The sequence below is a fragment of the Corylus avellana genome, chromosome 7 (genome assembly GCF_965113065.1).
Source record: "Corylus avellana chromosome 7, dhCorAvel1.hap1.2, whole genome shotgun sequence".
Taxonomy (NCBI): domain Eukaryota; kingdom Viridiplantae; phylum Streptophyta; class Magnoliopsida; order Fagales; family Betulaceae; genus Corylus; species Corylus avellana.
Genome location: NC_142496.1, coordinates 12009228 through 12032179, shown reverse-complemented (window position 1 = coordinate 12032179; position 22952 = coordinate 12009228).

The window sequence follows — 22952 nt, the reverse complement described above, 5'->3', positions numbered from 1 at the left end:
AGTTCTGCACAAGCTCGTAAAATTTCGAGCGAAAAAATTTCACTTCGCATCCGACCATTTTGTTCGGCCTAGGGTTTCGGTCCTGGTTGTGAAAAAATGAAACGTCCCGAAAATTTACGAGGGTGCTCTGTGCATCGTGGCGATCATGTCGGCGGTCTCGAAGTGTAATTCGAGTCGTTTCGGCCGGGTTCGGGGCACTTGTTATTTTCACAAAAAGTTATCGTTCGTTAAAGAAAATGGGGGGGCAAACGAACTCGAATCACTTCGTGTCACCTGCCGATATGATTGCCTAGAAGTTCTGCACAAGCTCGTAAAATTTCGAGCGAAAAAATTTCACTTCGCATCCGACCATTTTGTTCGGCCTAGGGTTTCGGTCCTGGTTGTGAAAAAATGAAACGTCCCGAAAATTTACGAGGGTGCTCTGTGCATCGTGGCGATCATGTCGGCGGTCTCGAAGTGTAATTCGAGTCGTTTCGGCCGGGTTCGGGGCACTTGTTATTTTCACAAAAAGTTATCGTTCGTTAAAGAAAATGGGGGGGCAAACGAACTCGAATCACTTCGTGTCACCTGCCGATATGATTGCCTAGAAGTTCTGCACAAGCTCGTAAAATTTCGAGCGAAAAAATTTCACTTCGCATCCGACCATTTTGTTCGGCCTAGGGTTTCGGTCCTGGTTGTGAAAAAATGAAACGTCCCGAAAATTTACGAGGGTGCTCTGTGCATCGTGGCGATCATGTCGGCGGGTCTCGAAGTGTAATTCGAGTCGTTTCGGCCCGGATCGGGGCACTTGTTATTTTCACAAAAAGTTATCGTTCCTTAGAGAAAATGGGGGGGCAAACGAACTCGAATCACTTCGTGTCACCTGCCGATATGATTGCCTAGAAGTTCTGCACAAGCTCGTAAAATTTCGAGCGAAAAAATTTCACTTCGCATCCGACCATTTTGTTCGGCCTAGGGTTTCGGTCCTGGTTGTGAAAAAATGAAACGTCCCGAAAATTTACGAGGGTGCTCTTTGCATTGTGGCGATCATGTCGGCGGGTCTCGACGTGTAATTCGAGTCGTTTCGGCCGGGATCGGGGCACTTGTTATTTTCACAAAAAGTTATCGTTCGTTAAAGAAAATGGGGGGGCAAACGAACTGGAATCACTTCATGTCACCTGCCGATATGATTGCCTAGAAGTTCCTCACATGCTCGTAAAATTTCGAGCGAAAAAATTTCACTTCGCATCCGACCATTTTGTTCGGCCTAGGATTTCGGTCCTGGTTGTGAAAAAATACAACGTCGTCCGATTTGCCAGTAAATTTACGAGGGTGCTCTGTGCATTGTGGCGATCATGTCGGCGGGTCTCGAAGTGTAATTCGAGTCGTTTCGGCCCGGATCGTGGAACTTGTTATTTTCACAAAAAGTTATCGTTCGTTAAAGAAAATGGGGGGGGGCAAACGAACTCGAATCACTTCGTGTCACCTGCCGATATGATTGCCTAGAAGTTCTGCACAAGCTCGTAAAATTTCGAGCGAAAAAATTTCACTTCGCATCCGACCATTTTGTTCGGCCTAGGGTTTCGGTCCTGGTTGTGAAAAAATGAAACGTCCCGAAAATTTACGACGGTGCTCTGTGCATCGTGGCGATCATGTCGGCGGGTCTCGAAGTGTAATTCGAGTCGTTTCGGCCGGGATCGGGGCACTTGTTATTTTCACAAAAAGTTATCGTTCGTTAAAGAAAATGGGGGGGCAAACGAACTCGAATCACTTCGTGTCACCTGCCGATATGATTGCCTAGAAGTTCTGCACAAGCTCGTAAAATTTCGAGCGAAAAAATTTCACTTCGCATCCGACCATTTTGTTCGGCCTAGGGTTTCGGTCCTGGTTGTGAAAAAATGAAACGTCCCGAAAATTTACGAGGGTGCTCTGTGCATCGTGGCGATCATGTCGGCGGTCTCGAAGTGTAATTCGAGTCGTTTCGGCCGGGTTCGGGGCACTTGTTATTTTCACAAAAAGTTATCGTTCGTTAAAGAAAATGGGGGGGCAAACGAACTCGAATCACTTCGTGTCACCTGCCGATATGATTGCCTAGAAGTTCTGCACAAGCTCGTAAAATTTCGAGCGAAAAAATTTCACTTCGCATCCGACCATTTTGTTCGGCCTAGGGTTTCGGTCCTGGTTGTGAAAAAATGAAACGTCCCGAAAATTTACGAGGGTGCTCTTTGCATTGTGGCGATCATGTCGGCGGGTCTCGACGTGTAATTCGAGTCGTTTCGGCCGGGATCGGGGCACTTGTTATTTTCACAAAAAGTTATCGTTCGTTAAAGAAAATGGGGGGGCAAACGAACTGGAATCACTTCATGTCACCTGCCGATATGATTGCCTAGAAGTTCCGCACATGCTCGTAAAATTTCGAGCGAAAAAATTTCACTTCGCATCCGACCATTTTGTTCGGCCTAGGGTTTCGGTCCTGGTTGTGAAAAAATACAACGTCGTCCGATTTGCCAGTAAATTTACGAGGGTGCTCTGTGCATCGTGGCGATCGTGTCGGCGGGTCTCGAAGTGTAATTCGAGTCGTTTCGGCCCGGATCGTGGAACTTGTTATTTTCACAAAAAGTTATCGTTCGTTAAAGAAATTGGTGGGGGGCAAACGAACTCGAATCACTTCGTGTCACCTGCCGATATGATTGCCTAGAAGTTCTGCACAAGCTCGTAAAATTTCGAGCGAAAAAATTTCACTTCGCATCCGACCATTTTGTTCGGCCTAGGGTTTCGGTCCTGGTTGTGAAAAAATGAAACGTCCCGAAAATTTACGAGGGTGCTCTTTGCATTGTGGCGATCATGTCGGCGGGTCTCGAAGTGTAATTCGAGTCGTTTCGGCCCGGATCGTGGAACTTGTTATTTTCACAAAAAGTTATCGTTCGTTAAAGAAAATGGGGGGGGGCAAACGAACTCGAATCACTTCGTGTCACCTGCCGATATGATTGCCTAGAAGTTCTGCACAAGCTCGTAAAATTTCGAGCGAAAAAATTTCACTTCGCATCCGACCATTTTGTTCGGCCTAGGGTTTCGGTCCTGGTTGTGAAAAAATGAAACGTCCCGAAAATTTACGAGGGTGCTCTGTGCATCGTGGCGATCATGTCGGCGGGTCTCGAAGTGTAATTCGAGTCGTTTCGGCTGGGATCGGGGCACTTGTTATTTTCACAAAAAGTTATCGTTCGTTAAAGAAAATGGGGGGGCAAACGAACTCGAATCACTTCGTGTCACCTGCCGATATGATTGCCTAGAAGTTCTGCACAAGCTCGTAAAATTTCGAGCGAAAAAGTTTCACTTCGCATCCGACCATTTTGTTCGGCCTAGGGTTTCGGTCCTGGTTGTGAAAAAATGAAACGTCCCGAAAATTTACGAGGGTGCTCTGTGCATCGTGGCGATCATGTCGGCGGTCTCGAAGTGTAATTCGAGTCGTTTCGGCCGGGATCGGGGCACTTGTTATTTTCACAAAAAGTTATCGTTCGTTAAAGAAAATGGGGGGGCAAACGAACTCGAATCACTTCGTGTCACCTGCCGATATGATTGCCTAGAAGTTCTGCACAAGCTCGTAAAATTTCGAGCGAAAAAATTTCACTTCGCATCCGACCATTTTGTTCGGCCTAGGGTTTCGGTCCTGGTTGTGAAAAAATGAAACGTCCCGAAAATTTACGAGGGTGCTCTGTGCATCGTGGCGATCATGTCGGCGGTCTCGAAGTGTAATTCGAGTCGTTTCGGCCGGGTTCGGGGCACTTGTTATTTTCACAAAAAGTTATCGTTCGTTAAAGAAAATGGGGGGGCAAACGAACTCGAATCACTTCGTGTCACCTGCCGATATGATTGCCTAGAAGTTCTGCACAAGCTCGTAAAATTTCGAGCGAAAAAATTTCACTTCGCATCCGACCATTTTGTTCGGCCTAGGGTTTCGGTCCTGGTTGTGAAAAAATGAAACGTCCCGAAAATTTACGAGGGTGCTCTGTGCATCGTGGCGATCATGTCGGCGGGTCTCGAAGTGTAATTCGAGTCGTTTCGGCCCGGATCGGGGCACTTGTTATTTTCACAAAAAGTTATCGTTCCTTAGAGAAAATGGGGGGGCAAACGAACTCGAATCACTTCGTGTCACCTGCCGATATGATTGCCTAGAAGTTCTGCACAAGCTCGTAAAATTTCGAGCGAAAAAATTTCACTTCGCATCCGACCATTTTGTTCGGCCTAGGGTTTCGGTCCTGGTTGTGAAAAAATGAAACGTCCCGAAAATTTACGAGGGTGCTCTTTGCATTGTGGCGATCATGTCGGCGGGTCTCGACGTGTAATTCGAGTCGTTTCGGCCGGGATCGGGGCACTTGTTATTTTCACAAAAAGTTATCGTTCGTTAAAGAAAATGGGGGGGCAAACGAACTGGAATCACTTCATGTCACCTGCCGATATGATTGCCTAGAAGTTCCGCACATGCTCGTAAAATTTCGAGCGAAAAAATTTCACTTCGCATCCGACCATTTTGTTCGGCCTAGGGTTTCGGTCCTGGTTGTGAAAAAATACAACGTCGTCCGATTTGCCAGTAAATTTACGAGGGTGCTCTGTGCATTGTGGCGATCATGTCGGCGGGTCTCGAAGTGTAATTCGAGTCGTTTCGGCCCGGATCGTGGAACTTGTTATTTTCACAAAAAGTTATCGTTCGTTAAAGAAAATGGGGGGGGGGCAAACGAACTCGAATCACTTCGTGTCACCTGCCGATATGATTGCCTAGAAGTTCTGCACAAGCTCGTAAAATTTCGAGCGAAAAAATTTCACTTCGCATCCGACCATTTTGTTCGGCCTAGGGTTTCGGTCCTGGTTGTGAAAAAATGAAACGTCCCGAAAATTTACGAGGGTGCTCTGTGCATCGTGGCGATCATGTCGGCGGGTCTCGAAGTGTAATTCGAGTCGTTTCGGCCGGGATCGGGGCACTTGTTATTTTCACAAAAAGTTATCGTTCGTTAAAGAAAATGGGGGGGCAAACGAACTCGAATCACTTCGTGTCACCTGCCGATATGATTGCCTAGAAGTTCTGCACAAGCTCGTAAAATTTCGAGCGAAAAAGTTTCACTTCGCATCCGACCATTTTGTTCGGCCTAGGGTTTCGGTCCTGGTTGTGAAAAAATGAAACGTCCCGAAAATTTACGAGGCTGCTCTGTGCATCGTGGCGATCATGTCGGCGGGTCTCGAAGTGTAATTCGAGTCGTTTGGGCCGGGTTCGGGGCACTTGTTATTTTCACAAAAAGTTATCGTTCGTTAAAGAAAATGGGGGGGCAAACGAACTCGAATCACTTCGTGTCACCTGCCGATATGATTGCCTAGAAGTTCTGCACAAGCTCGTAAAATTTCGAGCGAAAAAATTTCACTTCGCATCCGACCATTTTGTTCGGCCTAGGGTTTCGGTCCTGGTTGTGAAAAAATGAAACGTCCCGAAAATTTACGAGGGTGCTCTGTGCATCGTGGCGATCATGTCGGCGGTCTCGAAGTGTAATTCGAGTCGTTTCGGCCGGGTTCGGGGCACTTGTTATTTTCACAAAAAGTTATCGTTCGTTAAAGAAAATGGGGGGGCAAACGAACTCGAATCACTTCGTGTCACCTGCCGATATGATTGCCTAGAAGTTCTGCACAAGCTCGTAAAATTTCGAGCGAAAAAATTTCACTTCGCATCCGACCATTTTGTTCGGCCTAGGGTTTCGGTCCTGGTTGTGAAAAAATGAAACGTCCCGAAAATTTACGAGGGTGCTCTTTGCATTGTGGCGATCATGTCGGCGGGTCTCGACGTGTAATTCGAGTCGTTTCGGCCGGGATCGGGGCACTTGTTATTTTCACAAAAAGTTATCGTTCGTTAAAGAAAATGGGGGGGCAAACGAACTGGAATCACTTCATGTCACCTGCCGATATGATTGCCTAGAAGTTCCGCACATGCTCGTAAAATTTCGAGCGAAAAAATTTCACTTCGCATCCGACCATTTTGTTCGGCCTAGGGTTTCGGTCCTGGTTGTGAAAAAATACAACGTCGTCCGATTTGCCAGTAAATTTACGAGGGTGCTCTGTGCATTGTGGCGATCATGTCGGCGGGTCTCGAAGTGTAATTCGAGTCGTTTCGGCCCGGATCGTGGAACTTGTTATTTTCACAAAAAGTTATCGTTCGTTAAAGAAAATGGGGGGGGGGGCAAACGAACTCGAATCACTTCGTGTCACCTGCCGATATGATTGCCTAGAAGTTCTGCACAAGCTCGTAAAATTTCGAGCGAAAAAATTTCACTTCGCATCCGACCATTTTGTTCGGCCTAGGGTTTCGGTCCTGGTTGTGAAAAAATGAAACGTCCCGAAAATTTACGAGGGTGCTCTGTGCATCGTGGCGATCATGTCGGCGGTCTCGAAGTGTAATTCGAGTCGTTTCGGCCGGGTTCGGGGCACTTGTTATTTTCACAAAAAGTTATCGTTCGTTAAAGAAAATGGGGGGGCAAACGAACTCGAATCACTTCGTGTCACCTGCCGATATGATTGCCTAGAAGTTCTGCACAAGCTCGTAAAATTTCGAGCGAAAAAATTTCACTTCGCATCCGACCATTTTGTTCGGCCTAGGGTTTCGGTCCTGGTTGTGAAAAAATGAAACGTCCCGAAAATTTACGAGGGTGCTCTGTGCATCGTGGCGATCATGTCGGCGGGTCTCGAAGTGTAATTCGAGTCGTTTCGGCCCGGATCGGGGCACTTGTTATTTTCACAAAAAGTTATCGTTCCTTAGAGAAAATGGGGGGGCAAACGAACTCGAATCACTTCGTGTCACCTGCCGATATGATTGCCTAGAAGTTCTGCACAAGCTCGTAAAATTTCGAGCGAAAAAATTTCACTTCGCATCCGACCATTTTGTTCGGCCTAGGGTTTCGGTCCTGGTTGTGAAAAAATGAAACGTCCCGAAAATTTACGAGGGTGCTCTTTGCATTGTGGCGATCATGTCGGCGGGTCTCGACGTGTAATTCGAGTCGTTTCGGCCGGGATCGGGGCACTTGTTATTTTCACAAAAAGTTATCGTTCGTTAAAGAAAATGGGGGGGCAAACGAACTGGAATCACTTCATGTCACCTGCCGATATGATTGCCTAGAAGTTCCGCACATGCTCGTAAAATTTCGAGCGAAAAAATTTCACTTCGCATCCGACCATTTTGTTCGGCCTAGGGTTTCGGTCCTGGTTGTGAAAAAATACAACGTCGTCCGATTTGCCAGTAAATTTACGAGGGTGCTCTGTGCATTGTGGCGATCATGTCGGCGGGTCTCGAAGTGTAATTCGAGTCGTTTCGGCCCGGATCGTGGAACTTGTTATTTTCACAAAAAGTTATCGTTCGTTAAAGAAAATGGGGGGGGGGCAAACGAACTCGAATCACTTCGTGTCACCTGCCGATATGATTGCCTAGAAGTTCTGCACAAGCTCGTAAAATTTCGAGCGAAAAAATTTCACTTCGCATCCGACCATTTTGTTCGGCCTAGGGTTTCGGTCCTGGTTGTGAAAAAATGAAACGTCCCGAAAATTTACGAGGGTGCTCTGTGCATCGTGGCGATCATGTCGGCGGGTCTCGAAGTGTAATTCGAGTCGTTTCGGCCGGGATCGGGGCACTTGTTATTTTCACAAAAAGTTATCGTTCGTTAAAGAAAATGGGGGGGCAAACGAACTCGAATCACTTCGTGTCACCTGCCGATATGATTGCCTAGAAGTTCTGCACAAGCTCGTAAAATTTCGAGCGAAAAAGTTTCACTTCGCATCCGACCATTTTGTTCGGCCTAGGGTTTCGGTCCTGGTTGTGAAAAAATGAAACGTCCCGAAAATTTACGAGGCTGCTCTGTGCATCGTGGCGATCATGTCGGCGGGTCTCGAAGTGTAATTCGAGTCGTTTGGGCCGGGTTCGGGGCACTTGTTATTTTCACAAAAAGTTATCGTTCGTTAAAGAAAATGGGGGGGCAAACGAACTCGAATCACTTCGTGTCACCTGCCGATATGATTGCCTAGAAGTTCTGCACAAGCTCGTAAAATTTCGAGCGAAAAAATTTCACTTCGCATCCGACCATTTTGTTCGGCCTAGGGTTTCGGTCCTGGTTGTGAAAAAATGAAACGTCCCGAAAATTTACGAGGGTGCTCTGTGCATCGTGGCGATCATGTCGGCGGGTCTCGAAGTGTAATTCGAGTCGTTTCGGCCCGGATCGGGGCACTTGTTATTTTCACAAAAAGTTATCGTTCCTTAGAGAAAATGGGGGGGCAAACGAACTCGAATCACTTCGTGTCACCTGCCGATATGATTGCCTAGAAGTTCTGCACAAGCTCGTAAAATTTCGAGCGAAAAAATTTCACTTCGCATCCGACCATTTTGTTCGGCCTAGGGTTTCGGTCCTGGTTGTGAAAAAATGAAACGTCCCGAAAATTTACGAGGGTGCTCTTTGCATTGTGGCGATCATGTCGGCGGGTCTCGACGTGTAATTCGAGTCGTTTCGGCCGGGATCGGGGCACTTGTTATTTTCACAAAAAGTTATCGTTCGTTAAAGAAAATGGGGGGGCAAACGAACTGGAATCACTTCATGTCACCTGCCGATATGATTGCCTAGAAGTTCCGCACATGCTCGTAAAATTTCGAGCGAAAAAATTTCACTTCGCATCCGACCATTTTGTTCGGCCTAGGGTTTCGGTCCTGGTTGTGAAAAAATACAACGTCGTCCGATTTGCCAGTAAATTTACGAGGGTGCTCTGTGCATTGTGGCGATCATGTCGGCGGGTCTCGAAGTGTAATTCGAGTCGTTTCGGCCCGGATCGTGGAACTTGTTATTTTCACAAAAAGTTATCGTTCGTTAAAGAAAATGGGGGGGGGGCAAACGAACTCGAATCACTTCGTGTCACCTGCCGATATGATTGCCTAGAAGTTCTGCACAAGCTCGTAAAATTTCGAGCGAAAAAATTTCACTTCGCATCCGACCATTTTGTTCGGCCTAGGGTTTCGGTCCTGGTTGTGAAAAAATGAAACGTCCCGAAAATTTACGAGGGTGCTCTGTGCATCGTGGCGATCATGTCGGCGGGTCTCGAAGTGTAATTCGAGTCGTTTCGGCCGGGATCGGGGCACTTGTTATTTTCACAAAAAGTTATCGTTCGTCAAAGAAAATGGGGGGGCAAACGAACTCGAATCACTTCGTGTCACCTGCCGATATGATTGCCTAGAAGTTCTGCACAAGCTCGTAAAATTTCGAGCGAAAAAGTTTCACTTCGCATCCGACCATTTTGTTCGGCCTAGGGTTTCGGTCCTGGTTGTGAAAAAATGAAACGTCCCGAAAATTTACGAGGCTGCTCTGTGCATCGTGGCGATCATGTCGGCGGGTCTCGAAGTGTAATTCGAGTCGTTTGGGCCGGGTTCGGGGCACTTGTTATTTTCACAAAAAGTTATCGTTCGTTAAAGAAAATGGGGGGGCAAACGAACTCGAATCACTTCGTGTCACCTGCCGATATGATTGCCTAGAAGTTCTGCACAAGCTCGTAAAATTTCGAGCGAAAAAATTTCACTTCGCATCCGACCATTTTGTTCGGCCTAGGGTTTCGGTCCTGGTTGTGAAAAAATGAAACGTCCCGAAAATTTACGAGGGTGCTCTGTGCATCGTGGCGATCATGTCGGCGGTCTCGAAGTGTAATTCGAGTCGTTTCGGCCGGGTTCGGGGCACTTGTTATTTTCACAAAAAGTTATCGTTCGTTAAAGAAAATGGGGGGGCAAACGAACTCGAATCACTTCGTGTCACCTGCCGATATGATTGCCTAGAAGTTCTGCACAAGCTCGTAAAATTTCGAGCGAAAAAATTTCACTTCGCATCCGACCATTTTGTTCGGCCTAGGGTTTCGGTCCTGGTTGTGAAAAAATGAAACGTCCCGAAAATTTACGAGGGTGCTCTTTGCATTGTGGCGATCATGTCGGCGGGTCTCGACGTGTAATTCGAGTCGTTTCGGCCGGGATCGGGGCACTTGTTATTTTCACAAAAAGTTATCGTTCGTTAAAGAAAATGGGGGGGCAAACGAACTGGAATCACTTCATGTCACCTGCCGATATGATTGCCTAGAAGTTCCGCACATGCTCGTAAAATTTCGAGCGAAAAAATTTCACTTCGCATCCGACCATTTTGTTCGGCCTAGGGTTTCGGTCCTGGTTGTGAAAAAATACAACGTCGTCCGATTTGCCAGTAAATTTACGAGGGTGCTCTGTGCATTGTGGCGATCATGTCGGCGGGTCTCGAAGTGTAATTCGAGTCGTTTCGGCCCGGATCGTGGAACTTGTTATTTTCACAAAAAGTTATCGTTCGTTAAAGAAAATGGGGGGGGGGGCAAACGAACTCGAATCACTTCGTGTCACCTGCCGATATGATTGCCTAGAAGTTCTGCACAAGCTCGTAAAATTTCGAGCGAAAAAATTTCACTTCGCATCCGACCATTTTGTTCGGCCTAGGGTTTCGGTCCTGGTTGTGAAAAAATGAAACGTCCCGAAAATTTACGAGGGTGCTCTGTGCATCGTGGCGATCATGTCGGCGGGTCTCGAAGTGTAATTCGAGTCGTTTCGGCCGGGATCGGGGCACTTGTTATTTTCACAAAAAGTTATCGTTCGTTAAAGAAAATGGGGGGGCAAACGAACTCGAATCACTTCGTGTCACCTGCCGATATGATTGCCTAGAAGTTCTGCACAAGCTCGTAAAATTTCGAGCGAAAAAGTTTCACTTCGCATCCGACCATTTTGTTCGGCCTAGGGTTTCGGTCCTGGTTGTGAAAAAATGAAACGTCCCGAAAATTTACGAGGCTGCTCTGTGCATCGTGGCGATCATGTCGGCGGGTCTCGAAGTGTAATTCGAGTCGTTTGGGCCGGGTTCGGGGCACTTGTTATTTTCACAAAAAGTTATCGTTCGTTAAAGAAAATGGGGGGGCAAACGAACTCGAATCACTTCGTGTCACCTGCCGATATGATTGCCTAGAAGTTCTGCACAAGCTCGTAAAATTTCGAGCGAAAAAATTTCACTTCGCATCCGACCATTTTGTTCGGCCTAGGGTTTCGGTCCTGGTTGTGAAAAAATGAAACGTCCCGAAAATTTACGAGGGTGCTCTGTGCATCGTGGCGATCATGTCGGCGGTCTCGAAGTGTAATTCGAGTCGTTTCGGCCGGGTTCGGGGCACTTGTTATTTTCACAAAAAGTTATCGTTCGTTAAAGAAAATGGGGGGGCAAACGAACTCGAATCACTTCGTGTCACCTGCCGATATGATTGCCTAGAAGTTCTGCACAAGCTCGTAAAATTTCGAGCGAAAAAATTTCACTTCGCATCCGACCATTTTGTTCGGCCTAGGGTTTCGGTCCTGGTTGTGAAAAAATGAAACGTCCCGAAAATTTACGAGGGTGCTCTTTGCATTGTGGCGATCATGTCGGCGGGTCTCGACGTGTAATTCGAGTCGTTTCGGCCGGGATCGGGGCACTTGTTATTTTCACAAAAAGTTATCGTTCGTTAAAGAAAATGGGGGGGCAAACGAACTGGAATCACTTCATGTCACTTGCCGATATGATTGCCTAGAAGTTCCGCACATGCTCGTAAAATTTCGAGCGAAAAAATTTCACTTCGCATCCGACCATTTTGTTCGGCCTAGGGTTTCGGTCCTGGTTGTGAAAAAATACAACGTCGTCCGATTTGCCAGTAAATTTACGAGGGTGCTCTGTGCATCGTGGCGATCATGTCGGCGGGTCTCGAAGTGTAATTCGAGTCGTTTCGGCCGGGATCGGGGCACTTGTTATTTTCACAAAAAGTTATCGTTCGTTAAAGAAAATGGGGGGGCAAACGAACTGGAATCACTTCATGTCACCTGCCGATATGATTGCCTAGAAGTTCCGCACATGCTCGTAAAATTTCGAGCGAAAAAATTTCACTTCGCATCCGACCATTTTGTTCGGCCTAGGGTTTCGGTCCTGGTTGTGAAAAAATACAACGTCGTCCGATTTGCCAGTAAATTTACGAGGGTGCTCTGTGCATCGTGGCGATCATGTCGGCGGGTCTCGAAGTGTAATTCGAGTCGTTTCGGCCGGGTTCGGGGCACTTGTTATTTTCACAAAAAGTTATCGTTCGTTAAAGAAAATTGGGGGGCAAACGAACTCGAATCACTTCGTGTCACCTGCCAATATGATTTCCTAGAAGTTCTGCACAAGCTCGTAAAATTTCGAGCGAAAAAATTTCACTTCGCATCCGACCATTTTGTTCGGCCTAGGGTTTCGGTCCTGGTTGTGAAAAAATACAACGTCGTCCGATTTCCCCGAAAATTTACGAGGGTGCTCTGTGCATCGTGGCGATCATGTCGGCGGGTCTCGAAGTGTAATTCGAGTCGTTTCGGCCGGGATCGGGGCACTTGTTATTTTCACAAAAAGTTATCGTTCGTTAAAGAAAATGGGGGGGCAAACGAACTCGAATCACTTCGTGTCACCTGCCGATATGATTGCCTAGAAGTTCTGCACAAGCTCGTAAAATTTCGAGCGAAAAAGTTTCACTTCGCATCCGACCATTTTGTTCGGCCTAAGGTTTCGGTCCTGGTTGTGAAAAAATGAAACGTCCCGAAAATTTACGAGGCTGCTCTGTGCATCGTGGCGATCATGTCGGCGGGTCTCGAAGTGTAATTCGAGTCGTTTGGGCCGGGTTCGGGGCACTTGTTATTTTCACAAAAAGTTATCGTTCGTTAAAGAAAATTGGGGGGCAAACGAACTCGAATCACTTCGTGTCACCTGCCAATATGATTTCCTAGAAGTTCTGCACAAGCTCGTAAAATTTCGAGCGAAAAAATTTCACTTCGCATCCGACCATTTTGTTCGGCCTAGGGTTTCGGTCCTGGTTGTGAAAAAATACAACGTCGTCCGATTTCCCCGAAAATTTACGAGGGTGCTCTGTGCATCGTGGCGATCATGTCGGCGGGTCTCGAAGTGTAATTCGAGTCGTTTCGGCCGGGATCGGGGCACTTGTTATTTTCACAAAAAGTTATCGTTCGTTAAAGAAAATGGGGGGGCAAACGAACTCGAATCACTTCGTGTCACCTGCCGATATGATTGCCTAAAAGTTCTGCACAAGCTCGTAAAATTTCGAGCGAAAAAATTTCACTTCGCATCCGACCATTTTGTTCGGCCTAGGGTTTCGGTCCTGGTTGTGAAAAAATGAAACGTCCCGAAAATTTACGAGGGTGCTCTGTGCATCGTGGCGATCATGTCGGCGGGTCTCGAAGTGTAATTCGAGTCGTTTCGGCCCGGATCGGGGCACTTGTTATTTTCACAAAAAGTTATCGTTCGTTAAAGAAAATGGGGGGGCAAACGAACTCGAATCACTTCGTGTCACCTGCCGATATGATTGCCTAGAAGTTCTGCACAAGCTCGTAAAATTTCGAGCGAAAAAATTTCACTTCGCATCCGACCATTTTGTTCGGCCTAGGGTTTCGGTCCTGGTTGTGAAAAAATGAAACGTCCTGAAAATTTACGAGGCTGCTCTGTGCATCGTGGCGATCTTGTCGGCGGGTCTCGAAGTGTAATTCGAGTCGTTTGGGCCGGGTTCGGGGCACTTGTTATTTTCACAAAAAGTTATCGTTCGTTAAAGAAAATTGGGGGGCAAACGAACTCGAATCACTTCGTGTCACCTGCCGATATGATTTCCTAGAAGTTCTGCACAAGCTCGTAAAATTTCGAGCGAAAAAATTTCACTTCGCATCCGACCATTTTGTTCGGCCTACGGTTTCGGTCCTGATTGTGAAAAAATGATACGTCCCGAAAATTTACGAGGGTGCTCTGTGCATCGTGGCGATCATGTCGGCGGTCTTGAAGTGTAATTCGAGTCGTTTCGGCCGGGTTCGGGGCACTTGTTATTTTCACAAAAAGTTATCGTTCGTTAAAGAAAATGGGAGGGCAAACGAACTCGAATCACTTCGTGTCACCTGCCGATATGATTGCCTAGAAGTTCTGCACAAGCTCGTAAAATTTCGAGCGAAAAAATTTCACTTCGCATCCGACCATTTTGTTCGGCCTAGGGTTTCGGTCCTGGTTGTGAAAAAATACAACGTCGTCCGATTTGCCAGTAAATTTACGAGGGTGCTCTGTGCATCGTGGCGATCGTGTCGGCGGGTCTCGAAGTGTAATTCGAGTCGTTTCGGCCCGGATCGTGGAACTTGTTATTTTCACAAAAAGTTATCGTTCGTTAAAGAAAATGGTGGGGGGCAAACGAACTCGAATCACTTCGTGTCACCTGCCGATATGATTGCCTAGAAGTTCTGCACAAGCTCGTAAAATTTCGAGCGAAAAAATTTCACTTCGCATCCGACCATTTTGTTCGGCCTAGGGTTTCGGTCCTGGTTGTGAAAAAATGAAACGTCCCGAAAATTTACGAGGGTGCTCTGTGCATCGTGGCGATCATGTCGGCGGGTCTCGAAGTGTAATTCGAGTCGTTTCGGCCGGGTTCGGGGCACTTGTTATTTTCACAAAAAGTTATCGTTCGTTAAAGAAAATGGGGGGGCAAACGAACTCCAATCACTTCGTGTCACCTGCCAATATGATTTCATAGAAGTTCTGCACAAGCTCGTAAAATTTCGAGCGAAAAAATTTCACTTCGCATCCGACCATTTTGTTCGGCCTAGGGTTCCGGTCCTGGTTGTTAAAAAATGAAACGTCCCGAAAATTTACGAGGGTGCTCTGTGCATCGTGGCGATCATGTCGGCGGGTCTCGAAGTGTAATTCGAGTCGTTTCGGCCGGGATCGGGGCATTTGTTATTTTCACAAAAAGTTATCGTTCGTTAAAGAAAATGAGGGGGCAAACGAACTCGAATCACTTCGTGTCACCTGCCGATATGATTTCCTAGAAGTTCTGCACAAGCTCGTAAAATTTCGAGCGAAAAAATTTCACTTCGCATCCGACCATTTTGTTCGGCCTACGGTTTCGGTCCTGATTGTGAAAAAATGAAACGTCCCGAAAATTTACGAGGGTGCTCTGTGCATCGTGGCGATCATGTCGGCGGTCTTGAAGTGTAATTCGAGTCGTTTCGGCCGGGTTCGGGGCACTTGTTATTTTCACAAAAAGTTATCGTTCGTTAAAGAAAATGGGAGGGCAAACGAACTCGAATCACTTCGTGTCACCTGCCGATATGATTGCCTAGAAGTTCTGCACAAGCTCGTAAAATTTCGAGCGAAAAAATTTCACTTCGCATCCGACCATTTTGTTCGGCCTAGGGTTTCGGTCCTGGTTGTGAAAAAATACAACGTCGTCCGATTAGCCAGTAAATTTACGAGGGTGCTCTGTGCATCGTGGCGATCGTGTCGGCGGGTCTCGAAGTGTAATTCGAGTCGTTTCGGCCCGGATCGTGGAACTTGTTATTTTCACAAAAAGTTATCGTTCGTTAAAGAAAATGGTGGGGGGCAAACGAACTCGAATCACTTCGTGTCACCTGCCGATATGATTGCCTAGAAGTTCTGCACAAGCTCGTAAAATTTCGAGCGAAAAAATTTCACTTCGCATCCGACCATTTTGTTCGGCCTAGGGTTTCGGTCCTGGTTGTGAAAAAATGAAACGTCCCGAAAATTTACGAGGGTGCTCTGTGCATCGTGGCGATCATGTCGGCGGGTCTCGAAGTGTAATTCGAGTCGTTTCGGCCGGGTTCGGGGCACTTGTTATTTTCACAAAAAGTTATCGTTCGTTAAAGAAAATGGGGGGGCAAACGAACTCCAATCACTTCGTGTCACCTGCCAATATGATTTCATAGAAGTTCTGCACAAGCTCGTAAAATTTCGAGCGAAAAAATTTCACTTCGCATCCGACCATTTTGTTCGGCCTAGGGTTCCGGTCCTGGTTGTTAAAAAATGAAACGTCCCGAAAATTTACGAGGGTGCTCTGTGCATCGTGGCGATCATGTCGGCGGGTCTCGAAGTGTAATTCGAGTCGTTTCGGCCGGGATCGGGGCATTTGTTATTTTCACAAAAAGTTATCGTTCGTTAAAGAAAATGAGGGGGCAATCGAACTCGAATCACTTCGTGTCACCTGCCGATATGATTGCCTAGAAGTTCTGCACAAGCTCGTAAAATTTTGAGCGAAAAAATTTCACTTCGCATCCGACCATTTTGTTCGGCCTAGGGTTTCGGTCCTGGTTGTGAAAAAATGAAACGTCCTGAAAATTTACGAGGCTGCTCTGTGCATCGTGGCGATCATGTCGGCGGGTCTCGAAGTGTAATTCGAGTCGTTTGGGCCGGGTTCGGGGCACTTGTTATTTTCACAAAAAGTTATCGTTCGTTAAAGAAAATGGGGGGGCAAACGAACTCGAATCACTTCGTGTCACCTGCCGATATGATTGCCTAGAAGTTCTGCACAAGCTCGTAAAATTTCGAGCGAAAAAATTTCACTTCGCATCCGACCATTTTGTTCGGCCTAGGGTTTCGGTCCTGGTTGTGAAAAAATGAAACGTCCCGAAAATTTACGAGGGTGCTCTGTGCATCGTGGCGATCATGTCGGCGGTCTCGAAGTGTAATTCGAGTCGTTTCGGCCGGGTTCGGGGCACTTGTTATTTTCACAAAAAGTTATCGTTCGTTAAAGAAAATGGGGGGGCAAACGAACTCGAATCACTTCGTGTCACCTGCCGATATGATTGCCTAGAAGTTCTGCACAAGCTCGTAAAATTTCGAGCGAAAAAATTTCACTTCGCATCCGACCATTTTGTTCGGCCTAGGGTTTCGGTCCTGGTTGTGAAAAAATGAAACGTCCCGAAAATTTACGAGGGTGCTCTTTGCATTGTGGCGATCATGTCGGCGGGTCTCGAAGTGTAATTCGAGTCGTTTCGGCCGGGATCGGGGCACTTGTTATTTTCACAAAAAGTTATCGTTCGTTAAAGAAAATGGGGGGGCAAACGAACTGGAATCACTTCATGTCACCTGCCGATATGATTGCCTAGAAGTTCCGCACATGCTCGTAAAATTTCGAGCGAAAAAATTTCACTTCGCATCCGACCATTTTGTTCGGCCTAGGGTTTCGGTCCTGGTTGTGAAAAAATGAAACGTCCTGAAAATTTACGAGGCTGCTCTGTGCATCGTGGCGATCATGTCGGCGGGTCTCGAAGTGTAATTCGAGTCGTTTGGGCCGGGTTCGGGGCACTTGTTATTTTCACAAAAAGTTATCGTTCGTTAAAGAAAATTGGGGGGCAAACGAACTCGAATCACTTCGTGTCACCTGCCGATATGATTTCCTAGAAGTTCTGCACAAGCTCGTAAAATTTCGAGCGAAAAAATTTCACTTCGCATCCGACCATTTTGTTCGGCCTACGGTTTCGGTCCTGATTGTGAAAAAATGAAACGTCCCGAAAATTTACGAGGGTGCTCTGTGCATCGTGGCGATCATGTCGGCGGTCTTGAAGTGTAATTCGAGTCGTTTCGGCCGGGTTCGGGGCACTTGTTATTTTCACAAAAAGTTATCGTTCGTTAAAGAAAATGGGAGGGCAAACGAACTCGAATCACTTCGTGTCACCTGCCGATATGATTGCCTAGAAGTTCTGCACAAGCTCGTAAAATTTCGAGCGAAAAAATTTCACTTCGCATCCGACCATTTTGTTCGGCCTAGGGTTTCGGTCCTGGTTGTGAAAAAATACAACGTCGTCCGATTTGCCAGTAAATTTACGAGGGTGCTCTGTGCATCGTGGCGATCGTGTCGGCGGGTCTCGAAGTGTAATTCGAGTCGTTTCGGCCCGGATCGTGGAACTTGTTATTTTCACAAAAAGTTATCGTTCGTTAAAGAAAATGGTGGGGGGCAAACGAACTCGAATCACTTCGTGTCACCTGCCGATATGATTGCCTAGAAGTTCTGCACAAGCTCGTAAAATTTCGAGCGAAAAAATTTCACTTCGCATCCGACCATTTTGTTCGGCCTAGGGTTTCGGTCCTGGTTGTGAAAAAATGAAACGTCCCGAAAATTTACGAGGGTGCTCTGTGCATCGTGGCGATCATGTCGGCGGGTCTCGAAGTGTAATTCGAGTCGTTTCGGCCGGGTTCGGGGCACTTGTTATTTTCACAAAAAGTTATCGTTCGTTAAAGAAAATGGGGGGGCAAACGAACTCCAATCACTTCGTGTCACCTGCCAATATGATTTCATAGAAGTTCTGCACAAGCTCGTAAAATTTCGAGCGAAAAAATTTCACTTCGCATCCGACCATTTTGTTCGGCCTAGGGTTCCGGTCCTGGTTGTTAAAAAATGAAACGTCCCGAAAATTTACGAGGGTGCTCTGTGCATCGTGGCGATCATGTCGGCGGGTCTCGAAGTGTAATTCGAGTCGTTTCGGCCGGGATCGGGGCATTTGTTATTTTCACAAAAAGTTATCGTTCGTTAAAGAAAATGAGGGGGCAATCGAACTCGAATCACTTCGTGTCACCTGCCGATATGATTGCCTAGAAGTTCTGCACAAGCTCGTAAAATTTTGAGCGAAAAAATTTCACTTCGCATCCGACCATTTTGTTCGGCCTAGGGTTTCGGTCCTGGTTGTGAAAAAATGAAACGTCCTGAAAATTTACGAGGCTGCTCTGTGCATCGTGGCGATCATGTCGGCGGGTCTCGAAGTGTAATTCGAGTCGTTTGGGCCGGGTTCGGGGCACTTGTTATTTTCACAAAAAGTTATCGTTCGTTAAAGAAAATGGGGGGGCAAACGAACTCGAATCACTTCGTGTCACCTGCCGATATGATTGCCTAGAAGTTCTGCACAAGCTCGTAAAATTTCGAGCGAAAAAATTTCACTTCGCATCCGACCATTTTGTTCGGCCTAGGGTTTCGGTCCTGGTTGTGAAAAAATGAAACGTCCCGAAAATTTACGAGGGTGCTCTGTGCATCGTGGCGATCATGTCGGCGGTCTCGAAGTGTAATTCGAGTCGTTTCGGCCGGGTTCGGGGCACTTGTTATTTTCACAAAAAGTTATCGTTCGTTAAAGAAAATGGGGGGGCAAACGAACTCGAATCACTTCGTGTCACCTGCCGATATGATTGCCTAGAAGTTCTGCACAAGCTCGTAAAATTTCGAGCGAAAAAATTTCACTTCGCATCCGACCATTTTGTTCGGCCTAGGGTTTCGGTCCTGGTTGTGAAAAAATGAAACGTCCCGAAAATTTACGAGGGTGCTCTTTGCATTGTGGCGATCATGTCGGCGGGTCTCGACGTGTAATTCGAGTCGTTTCGGCCGGGATCGGGGCACTTGTTATTTTCACAAAAAGTTATCGTTCGTTAAAGAAAATGGGGGGGCAAACGAACTGGAATCACTTCATGTCACCTGCCGATATGATTGCCTAGAAGTTCCGCACATGCTCGTAAAATTTCGAGCGAAAAAATTTCACTTCGCATCCGACCATTTTGTTCGGCCTAGGGTTTCGGTCCTGGTTGTGAAAAAATACAACGTCGTCCGATTTGCCAGTAAATTTACGAGGGTGCTCTGTGCATCGTGGCGATCATGTCGGCGGGTCTCGAAGTGTAATTCGAGTCGTTTCGGCCGGGTTTGGGGCACTTGTTATTTTCACAAAAAGTTATCGTTCGTTAAAGAAAATGGGGGGGCAAACGAACTCGAATCACTTCGTGTCACCTGCCGATATAATTGCCTAGAAGTTCTGCACAAGCTCGTAAAATTTCGAGCGAAAAAATTTCACTTCGCATCCGACCATTTTGTTCGGCCTAGGGTTTCGGTCCTGGTTGTGAAAAAATGAAACGTCCCGAAAATTTACGAGGGTGCTCTGTGCATCGTGGCGATCATGTCGGCGGGTCTCGAAGTGTAATTCGAGTCGTTTCGGCCGGGATCGGGGCACTTGTTATTTTGACAAAAAGTTATCGTTCGTTAAAGAAAATGGGGGGGCAAACGAACTCGAATCACTTCGTGTCACCTGCCGATATGATTGCCTAGAAGTTCTGCACAAGCTCGTAAAATTTCGGGCGAAAAAATTTCACTTCGCATCCGACCATTTTGTTCGGCCTAGGGTTTCGGTCCTGGTTGTGAAAAAATGAAACGTCCCGAAAATTTACGAGGGTGCTCTGTGCATCGTGGCGATCATGTCGGCGGTCTCGAAGTGTAATTCGAGTCGTTTCGGCCGGGTTCGGGGCACTTGTTATTTTCACAAAAAGTTATCGTTCGTTAAAGAAAATGGGGGGGCAAACGAACTCGAATCACTTCGTGTCACCTGCCGATATGATTGCCTAGAAGTTCTGCACAAGCTCGTAAAATTTCGAGCGAAAAAATTTCACTTCGCATCCGACCATTTTGTTCGGCCTAGGGTTTCGGTCCTGGTTGTGAAAAAATGAAACGTCCCGAAAATTTACGAGGGTGCTCTGTGCATCGTGGCGATCATGTCGGCGGTCTCGAAGTGTAATTCGAGTCGTTTCGGCCGGGTTCGGGGCACTTGTTATTTTCACAAAAAGTTATCGTTCGTTAAAGAAAATGGGGGGGCAAACGAACTCGAATCACTTCGTGTCACCTGCCGATATGATTGCCTAGAAGTTCTGCACAAGCTCGTAAAATTTCGAGCGAAAAAATTTCACTTCGCATCCGACCATTTTGTTCGGCCTAGGGTTTCGGTCCTGGTTGTGAAAAAATGAAACGTCCCGAAAATTTACGAGGGTGCTCTGTGCATCGTGGCGATCATGTCGGCGGGTCTCGAAGTGTAATTCGAGTCGTTTCGGCCCGGATCGGGGCACTTGTTATTTTCACAAAAAGTTATCGTTCCTTAGAGAAAATGGGGGGGCAAACGAACTCGAATCACTTCGTGTCACCTGCCGATATGATTGCCTAGAAGTTCTGCACAAGCTCGTAAAATTTCGAGCGAAAAAATTTCACTTCGCATCCGACCATTTTGTTCGGCCTAGGGTTTCGGTCCTGGTTGTGAAAAAATGAAACGTCCCGAAAATTTACGAGGGTGCTCTTTGCATTGTGGCGATCATGTCGGCGGGTCTCGACGTGTAATTCGAGTCGTTTCGGCCGGGATCGGGGCACTTGTTATTTTCACAAAAAGTTATCGTTCGTTAAAGAAAATGGGGGGGAAAACGAACTGGAATCACTTCATGTCACCTGCCGATATGATTGCCTAGAAGTTCCGCACATGCTCGTAAAATTTCGAGCGAAAAAATTTCACTTCGCATCCGACCATTTTGTTCGGCCTAGGGTTTCGGTCCTGGTTGTGAAAAAATGAAACGTCCCGAAAATTTACGAGGGTGCTCTTTGCATTGTGGCGATCATGTCGGCGGGTCTCGACGTGTAATTCGAGTCGTTTCGGCCGGGATCGGGGCACTTGTTATTTTCACAAAAAGTTATCGTTCGTTAAAGAAAATGGGGGGGAAAACGAACTGGAATCACTTCATGTCACCTGCCGATATGATTGCCTAGAAGTTCTGCACAAGCTCGTAAAATTTCGAGCGAAAAAATTTCACTTCGCATCCGACCATTTTGTTCGGCCTAGGGTTTCGGTCCTGGTTGTGAAAAAATGAAACGTCCCGAAAATTTACGAGGGTGCTCTTTGCATTGTGGCGATCATGTCGGCGGGTCTCGACGTGTAATTCGAGTCGTTTCGGCCGGGATCGGGGCACTTGTTATTTTCACAAAAAGTTATCGTTCGTTAAAGAAAATGGGGGGGAAAACGAACTGGAATCACTTCATGTCACCTGCCGATATGATTGCCTAGAAGTTCCGCACATGCTCGTAAAATTTCGAGCGAAAAAATTTCACTTCGCATCCGACCATTTTGTTCGGCCTAGGGTTTCGGTCCTGGTTGTGAAAAAATACAACGTCGTCCGATTTGCCAGTAAATTTACGAGGGTGCTCTGTGCATTGTGGCGATCATGTCGGCGGGTCTCGAAGTGTAATTCGAGTCGTTTCGGCCCGGATCGTGGAACATGTTATTTTCACAAAAAGTTATCGTTCGTTAAAGAAAATGGGGGGGGGCAAACGAACTCGAATCACTTCGTGTCACCTGCCGATATGATTGCCTAGAAGTTCTGCACAAGCTCGTAAAATTTCGAGCGAAAAAATTTCACTTCGCATCCGACCATTTTGTTCGGCCTAGGGTTTCGGTCCTGGTTGTGAAAAAATGAAACGTCCCGAAAATTTACGAGGGTGCTCTGTGCATCGTGGCGATCATGTCGGCGGGTCTCGAAGTCTAATTCGAGTCGTTTCGGCCGGGATCGGGGCACTTGTTATTTTCACAAAAAGTTATCGTTCGTTAAAGAAAATGGGGGGGCAAACGAACTCGAATCACTTCGTGTCACCTGCCGATATGATTGCCTAGAAGTTCTGCACAAGCTCGTAAAATTTCGAGCGAAAAAGTTTCACTTCGCATCCGACCATTTTGTTCGGCCTAGGGTTTCGGTCCTGGTTGTGAAAAAATGAAACGTCCCGAAAATTTACGAGGGTGCTCTGTGCATCGTGGCGATCATGTCGGCGGTCTCGAAGTGTAATTCGAGTCGTTTCGGCCGGGTTCGGGGCACTTGTTATTTTCACAAAAAGTTATCGTTCGTTAAAGAAAATGGGGGGGCAAACGAACTCGAATCACTTCGTGTCACCTGCCGATATGATTGCCTAGAAGTTCTGCACAAGCTCGTAAAATTTCGAGCGAAAAAATTTCACTTCGCATCCGACCATTTTGTTCGGCCTAGGGTTTCGGTCCTGGTTGTGAAAAAATGAAACGTCCCGAAAATTTACGAGGGTGCTCTTTGCATTGTGGCGATCATGTCGGCGGGTCTCGACGTGTAATTCGAGTCGTTTCGGCCGGGATCGGGGCACTTGTTATTTTCACAAAAAGTTATCGTTCGTTAAAGAAAATGGGGGGGCAAACGAACTGGAATCACTTCATGTCACCTGCCGATATGATTGCCTAGAAGTTCCGCACAAGCTCGTAAAATTTCGAGCGAAAAAATTTCACTTCG